The sequence below is a fragment of the Polyodon spathula genome, chromosome 15, assembly GCF_017654505.1.
Source record: "Polyodon spathula isolate WHYD16114869_AA chromosome 15, ASM1765450v1, whole genome shotgun sequence".
In the NCBI taxonomy this organism is placed as follows: Eukaryota; Metazoa; Chordata; class Actinopteri; order Acipenseriformes; family Polyodontidae; genus Polyodon; species Polyodon spathula.
Window position 1 is genome coordinate 20,501,084 of NC_054548.1, and position 7,363 is coordinate 20,508,446.

Here is a 7,363-nt window from a genome sequence, read left to right on the forward strand (position 1 = left end):
TCATGTTTTAACTCCTGTAATTGCAACTTTCTCCCTAGTTCAGTATAGTTCTTTCTCTCACACACTCCTCTCTCTCTTTTTTTTCTGTCTGCCTTTCACTTGTTTTCTGTTTGAAAGAGTCATACCACTGTTCTTTCGTACTATAAAGGGAGGACTATTCAGTTCATTTTCCCATATTTTTATTCACGTATCTGTTGTTAATAAGAGGAGAGGAACAAAACACCTTGGCAACAGGCACTGACCGAATTTTAGCTTTATATGATGGTCAGAAACATGCTTCTCATTGATTTATTTTTCAGTACAATAAATAATTAAGACTATAACAAATTATCAATAATATCACAATGATCAATTATTGTTCCAGTCCTACCACCTAGGCTTGGTGCAGGACAGAAGACAGCAGCTTTTATATGCTTTAATGCATCTGGTTCTTCTCCTCTTTGTATCCTTGGCTTATGGATAAGCGATTCTTTACTACAGAAAGAGCCTCATAAAGGTGTTGAATATTGATGGACCATCACCTCTTACTGTAGCAGGTTGTCCCATCATCAAAACCAGAACAGCAGTAAAACTGGGGCAACAATAACAGAAGTGTTAGCAGGGTCTATTGTAATGATTGAGGCAAATCTAAATACTGCCACCTATATCACAGTATTAATCATGTTGATATTTCCCTGCCAGGAGTGATTTATTGACACTCATTAATATTTTAATGTGACGGCATAATTAAACACAACACACAGCCCAAGAATGAACTTAATATTTTATTTTGATTAAACTTTTAAATATTAATATAAAGGGCTAAAATGATCTTCCAAGATCCATATGTCAATTATCCTGTAAAGATAAAAGTATTAATGTAATTTACTTGGTGCCAAGAATCTAGGCCTTGGAGAGTAGCAGTAAGCAAGATAAGACTAATCTTCTCAGGGCAAAAGTTACTTCTCTTTAGTTTTGGTTTCTTCCCCGTTTTCTTATCCCATACTAGAATGTCACCATGATGATTCCACCAAACTACAGGCAATGACGAATTAAAGAGAATTATGAATTTGGCCGGAGACCTTGTACCTGGGTGCTCGACAGCTACCCAGAATGCTGGCCAACTAGCGACCACACGATATCGTACAATCTAGGAAGTGTCTCGTGAGCCAGCTCCCCCCAAAAGGCAAAGCCACCAAACCATAAACCCAAAATAGGAAAGGATGAATGACAAGTAAGCAGTTGAGAGACAGGCCCGCCCCCCAGAGCATGAATGTGCTGAGGGAGAACCTGTCTCTCCAGGCGCTTTGAGGTAATGTGTTGAAATACAATTCCAGAAATACAAGTTTTCCAGGTATTTGGATCCTATACTTTGTGACTGGTTGAAAATAGAAATAGAAATCACAGCAATACCTTAAAATACCTTAAATGATGTGAAAATTAAACCATACAAGTGATTTCTTTCATAAAAATGGCCCTACATAATTACTGTTTTAAGTTGTAATAATGTTTTAGTACTTTTTCACTGCTCTTTTGTCAACCTATACTTTGAATAAGGCTTGCCTGAGGGGTTCACAATATTGCAACATATTGGAAATATCAGCTCTGAGGGGTAGCACAATACATGGTCCCAGAGCAAAGGGGAACATGATTTGTTTCTCCCAAAAACAGCTTCCAAAATATAGAGAACAAGAGCAGAGACTAGCTGTAGTTTTGGTTTATAAAAAAACAAGTAATTTATGTGGGAATTCAACTTTAAATAAGCCCCTCAGGTCTCCTGGGTTTTGACCGTAATTAATACAAACTTAGTATCATATTTCGACAAATGTTTATACATTAGGATATAGTGTAATACTATTATATGTATTCAAATTTGAAGAAATGAACAATAAATGGATATTATGATGAATTATTCATTATGTTTGAGGTCTTTAAAAAACACCTTAGGTACCAGGATAATTCTTTAAAAGCAGATGTTATTAAGACACTTATGATAATGTAGTAATAATAAATAGTTATGTGTTCCATTTCAAATGGAAATACATTTCTTTTTTCTAATTTAAATTTTAGGCATACATCTATGTACAGACTTGTTTAAATAGCTATCCTACACACAAGGTACTGTAGTTTTATACAAACTAGTAAATGAAACATAAAATATATTTGACTTATTTTTAGAAGATAAAATACAGTCTTTGGCAAACTGAATCGATTTTAGAATATATTAGGACTCTTTATGGAATGAGTAAGTACCCTGTAGCTTTGTAGAACCTTGTCTCTAACAGTAATACTATTGTTACTCTTCAAGTTTAAAAGTAAAAGCCTATTATTTTACACTAGAGAGAAAAAATAGTCAATAAAAGGCAGGGGCATCAGAAATCACATCAGTAGCAGTAGTAAACAGAGAAAATCTCAGCAAATTATTAAATAGTCATTTATCAGACACTTTTTATAAAAAGCAACTAGGGGGTGAACTGTGTATCAACTGCTGCTGCAGAGTCACTTACAATAGGACTCCATTACATCTCACCCAAAGGACAGAGCACAAGGAGGTTAAGTGATTGCTCAGATTCACACATATAGTGAGTTAATAGCTGAGGTGGGATTTGAACCAGGAACCTCCTGGTATGCAGCCCTTTTCTTTAACCAGTGGACCACCAAGCCTAATAGATACCAGCAGGGCCTTAATTAAATCAAAACTAGGTTGGTAATACAACAGTTTAACACCTAAATCTGGCCAAGGTTCCAGCCGCTCTTATTTTCGAGTGAGCATTCTGTGAAGAGGGTGCATAACAACTATAACAGTACGATCATGTGGTTGAGCACACATGAACTGGAGTATGGAGGTGAAAGACGTGATGAACCCCAATCACTACATCCTGCTCTTCATAGACAGTCCATGAAACTGAAGGTAAATGAGCCTCTAATAACAACCTTTTATATATTTTTTTAAAATGTGTTTTTGTTTTTACGATGAAACGTGGACAGACCAAATACAGAATTCAAATGTTCACAGACAGTTAAGGGATCAATATTGATATTCATAGATAAGAGTGCTTGTTTTTTAATACTATTTTCTATGCTTTTGGATGTTTTTGTTTTTTCAATAAAGCAGCGCAGGAGTGAATTATAACCTCACACGGGTAACAGCCCCAATTAGTATATCCTCTGATATTTCCGAATATAATTGAAAGAAACTCCTATGTCTGACATGCAGTCGAACGGCACTGAAATTGCCAGCGGGTCGTGGATTTACTTAAAAAGTACAGCTGTGAAACCTTGACAGGCATGTGAAAGCAAAAGAATTGTACAGAATGACCACCAACAGTAGCACGAAGATCAGAAGCAATAATAACACACCTAGGACAGATCAGTATGCCTGTGTCTGGCGTCCTTGGGCATTCATAAAAGTAACCTGAAGTGTTGCAGGAATATTGCTCCACTCCAGGTGAAGCACTGTGGTGTGTGCTTTATTTTTGCTGCCCAAGCTGCATGGAAGTAAAGGCTTAGTGTTCTTTTATTCCCTTAGAATATTCTGAAGATAGCACCCATTTGGAACCCTAATCACTTAGCAGACTGCCAGCATCACTGAATTACACTTCTGGTGCTCACAAAAATGCTCTAGTATTAAAACAACCCTTGTGCTGCTTTCCTTGCCTACGCACAACACATCTGCGCTTCCAGTCAGAAAACTGATTTCTGAATCTTTCTGCCAAAATGTCTTTCTATGGCTCACATTAAGACTGCTGACAGACACAAGCTGGAGTCATCAAGCAGTGAGAGGATGCCAGGTGTTTCAAAGCAATGCACCAAGAAGCACCTGGTTGTTAGAGGAAATCGAGAAGCTCAGACTGGCTGAGTATTCCTCAATCCGTTTTTATTATTATTTTGGATGATTGAGAAGCGTACGTTTTCTTTTTTATTCACTTCCCAGAGCTCAAGGCATTTGAAAGATATCATAGAAGCATGATAGTATATTTCTGACAAAATGTTAAGGTGTTTTATAGTTTTTATGTCATCTTAGCCATGTCCCATATCATCATGGGCCAAGCTGAGCAAACCAGTTCAATAACATTAGTAAGACATTCAGTTGTGAATCATCAGGTCACTGATAAGACCCTTACATTTTAATAGATAAGGGAAACTGTACTTAATTGATCAGGTGATCAGGGTACAGTATCCCAATAAATATAGATGCAAGGAGATCACAAAATTATGTAAATGAGCATAAGACATTTCTCATCACCACTTGGAAATCCTTCTGTTACTGGCAAACCCATTACAAACTATAAACAGTTATAGAGTGTGATACATTTAAAGCTACATTTTACCGATTTGCCCATGTGTGATATCAGATAGTAATACATGTAAAACAAACAAAAAAAAAGGTTGGTTCTCTTTGCTGAGTCTGACTGGTAGGGTAAAGGTGTGGTAAAATGTATGCGATAAGAGACATACAATTCAGGGGCTGAAATATGGTATTCAAGTTGGCTATTTAACAGACAGGACTCATTTTACTAACTGTGACGCTTTACCATTCTTAACTTTCATATGCATCAGTGCCAGCATCAGGGGTGGTGTGAGGGACACGAGTGCACCCGGGCCCAAACCAAAGATATTCTATAATCTCTCTGCCCATACCATTTTTTTTTTTTTTTTCGAAGTCCATTATCAAAAAACAAAAACAAAAAACTCTTCTCCCGGTGGTTCAAAATAATCCATGGCGAAGTTGTACTGTAAGTCAAAACACACATTATCAAATCAGAGCTACGTAGGCGGGACTCAGCGTGAAACTTTATAATAGATCAGTGGCGATTAAAAAACAGACTGTTCCATTTATGGGGAGTGGGGGGGGGGGGGGGGGGGGGGGGTGCATTTCTGTTATAAAGATTATAACAAACAGTTTACTAACAACGTATATATTGATTGACGATATTGATTATGCCATCAAAACAAAAGTTGGGTTGTTCAAAGCGAAAACAGCAGAAAAGACAGCTAGAAATTTCCCAAAAAGAAGCAGAACATGCTAAAATAAAAAGTGTACAGTAAATGGTTTAAAAGTCATCTGACAACAGCAGATTGAAGTACAGTGCAGCAGCGGAACTGCCAACCTCCTCCTCGAACAAAAAATAAACAACAGTTGAGCCAAAGGAAAGACCTGAATCAGAGACATTGGATTGGAAATGTAAAACAACAGCAAATACAAGGTACTGAATCATGTATTGTAAACATGATATCCAACCAGGCATCTTTATGTGATTTTTATGATTTTTACTTCACACTCTTGCACCGGGGCCCAGTGGATCCTAGCATCGGCCCTGATATGCATTATCAATTGACCAGAGGAAATTGCCTTTACTACTTCAGGCAGAGGTTGGGAAGGAAACTGTGGTTAAGCATGTATAACCTAGCACTATTGTTCAGCGGGGTTATTTCACTAAAGAATAACATTTATACCACAAGCTTGGGTATGTCTAGGGTGGGATAACATGCTTACCGGGACTAGTTTTGAAGTGTCTTTATTTATATTCCGATCCAGTGGCGTGCTGCTAAAATTTAGGACGCAGCTGCATATCGGTAGTTCAAAAAATATTGCCCACTATACATGTTTTATAACAACTTGAAAATATATATCATTTCAAATTTCTATTGTTGTTTTTATTTGGAAACAAGCGAGAGGATGTAAATTGACAGACTGAACTCAAGGTTCTGTCTAAAGATGGTTGCAAAGAGGCCATAAACAGGATTTGAAATTTATCCGTGTCGAAGCATAGTCTGTTGACAAATAAAGATCCTGCAGGTAAAATAATCTCTGAAATTATTGATTTAATATTAAAAAAATGTACACATGTTATTACTATTTATTTTAAATGTATACTTGTGGTATAGACAGGATACTGAATGATCTTTCGCGGTACATGGTTTTTATTCTCTTCGGGGCACCCTGGCGGTACCATAGTGGAATGACATTATGGTGCAACTGGGAACCACAACCATGCCATTGTATAACGTGGTTCTGGGGGCAGGAGCTAGGGCTCCTCCCCCTTATGTCCCATCAAAATATCAATGAATCCCCCTATTTAAACCCTGGGTTGCAACTATATTCTTTGTCTTGCTTTTATGTTTTCCTTCATCCCTTCTCCTCCACTACGCTGCGCCACCTCTACAACAGTCTCCATCCTGGGGCAAGTGAAGCTCACATCCTAACTTGAGAGGCCCAGCCACACTGGCCTTGTCCTTTACCAGGAAGGTTCTCCACGAGACAGAGGGGACCCCTGGCCAAATCTATCCAACTATCCAATCTATCTAACAACTTTTGTTTTCCTGTTCTCTATCACTTTAGGTTCTTGGGGGAAGTAATGGGTTGCTCGCAAGGTGTTTCAGAGACAGCTTAAAATATGATGGCTCTGTGACGGTATAGGCAATTCACACAGACCAAAATGCCGCATCAATGCCGGTTCTGTCATAACTCGTCTGTGTGAAAGGGGTATAAGTTATCTAAACTCTTCTAGCCTTCAGCAAAATCTCTGTCATGAAACCAAGGCTATGGAAACAATACCATCTGCTGTAAATGAATATATTATTATGAAACAACCATAATTTGCTTATGTCACTGTGTCTTTATTTTTGTCAGGATCAAAGACCACTCTAAGTGGCAGCCAATATTGTTATTTTAATGCCAGAAGGTTTAGTGGGTGGTTGAATCATTGAGTAAATATAAAAATATATACCAGTCACCTTGTGAATTAAACTTCCTTTTAACCAGCGTGCTTCTTTGTTTGTGAACAATTTAATGACTTATTTATCCTTTGTCAATTTAATTAGATTCGTGTACTAGTACTACGATAATTTCCGATTTACATACAAAATGAAAATGTTTTCCCCAGGCCAATTAATTACAAAAATGAACATCCTGTATTTTTAATTAACAAGGTTAATTTGAAAGACTCTGCACTTTCATAAAAATATGTTAAATGTTTCACAAACTAAATAAAATTAATGCAGCACCAGTACAGTGGGGTTTGCTCGTTACAGCATTTTAAAGTGACAGATCAAAATACTGCCAACATTTACATACAGACAGAAATACATTAGATGGACTCGCATTTATTGTTTTATGACATAACATTGGTACACAAACAGCCCTGTTTTTAAAGCTGATATTTTGATCAGCAATAAACCTGATCACAAATTATTCTGTTTCCTTACCTAACCTAAAATTTATTTAAATAACCATAAACTAGTGATGAAATGACATTCCCTCCCCCTGATACATAATGGAACGAGGCACTGAAGGATACGCATTACAGGAACATTCTTGTTGGAGTGCAAAGACAGCTTCCAACTGCATTTGCATATTGGAAGAGTCAGTGATCTAGGAAAT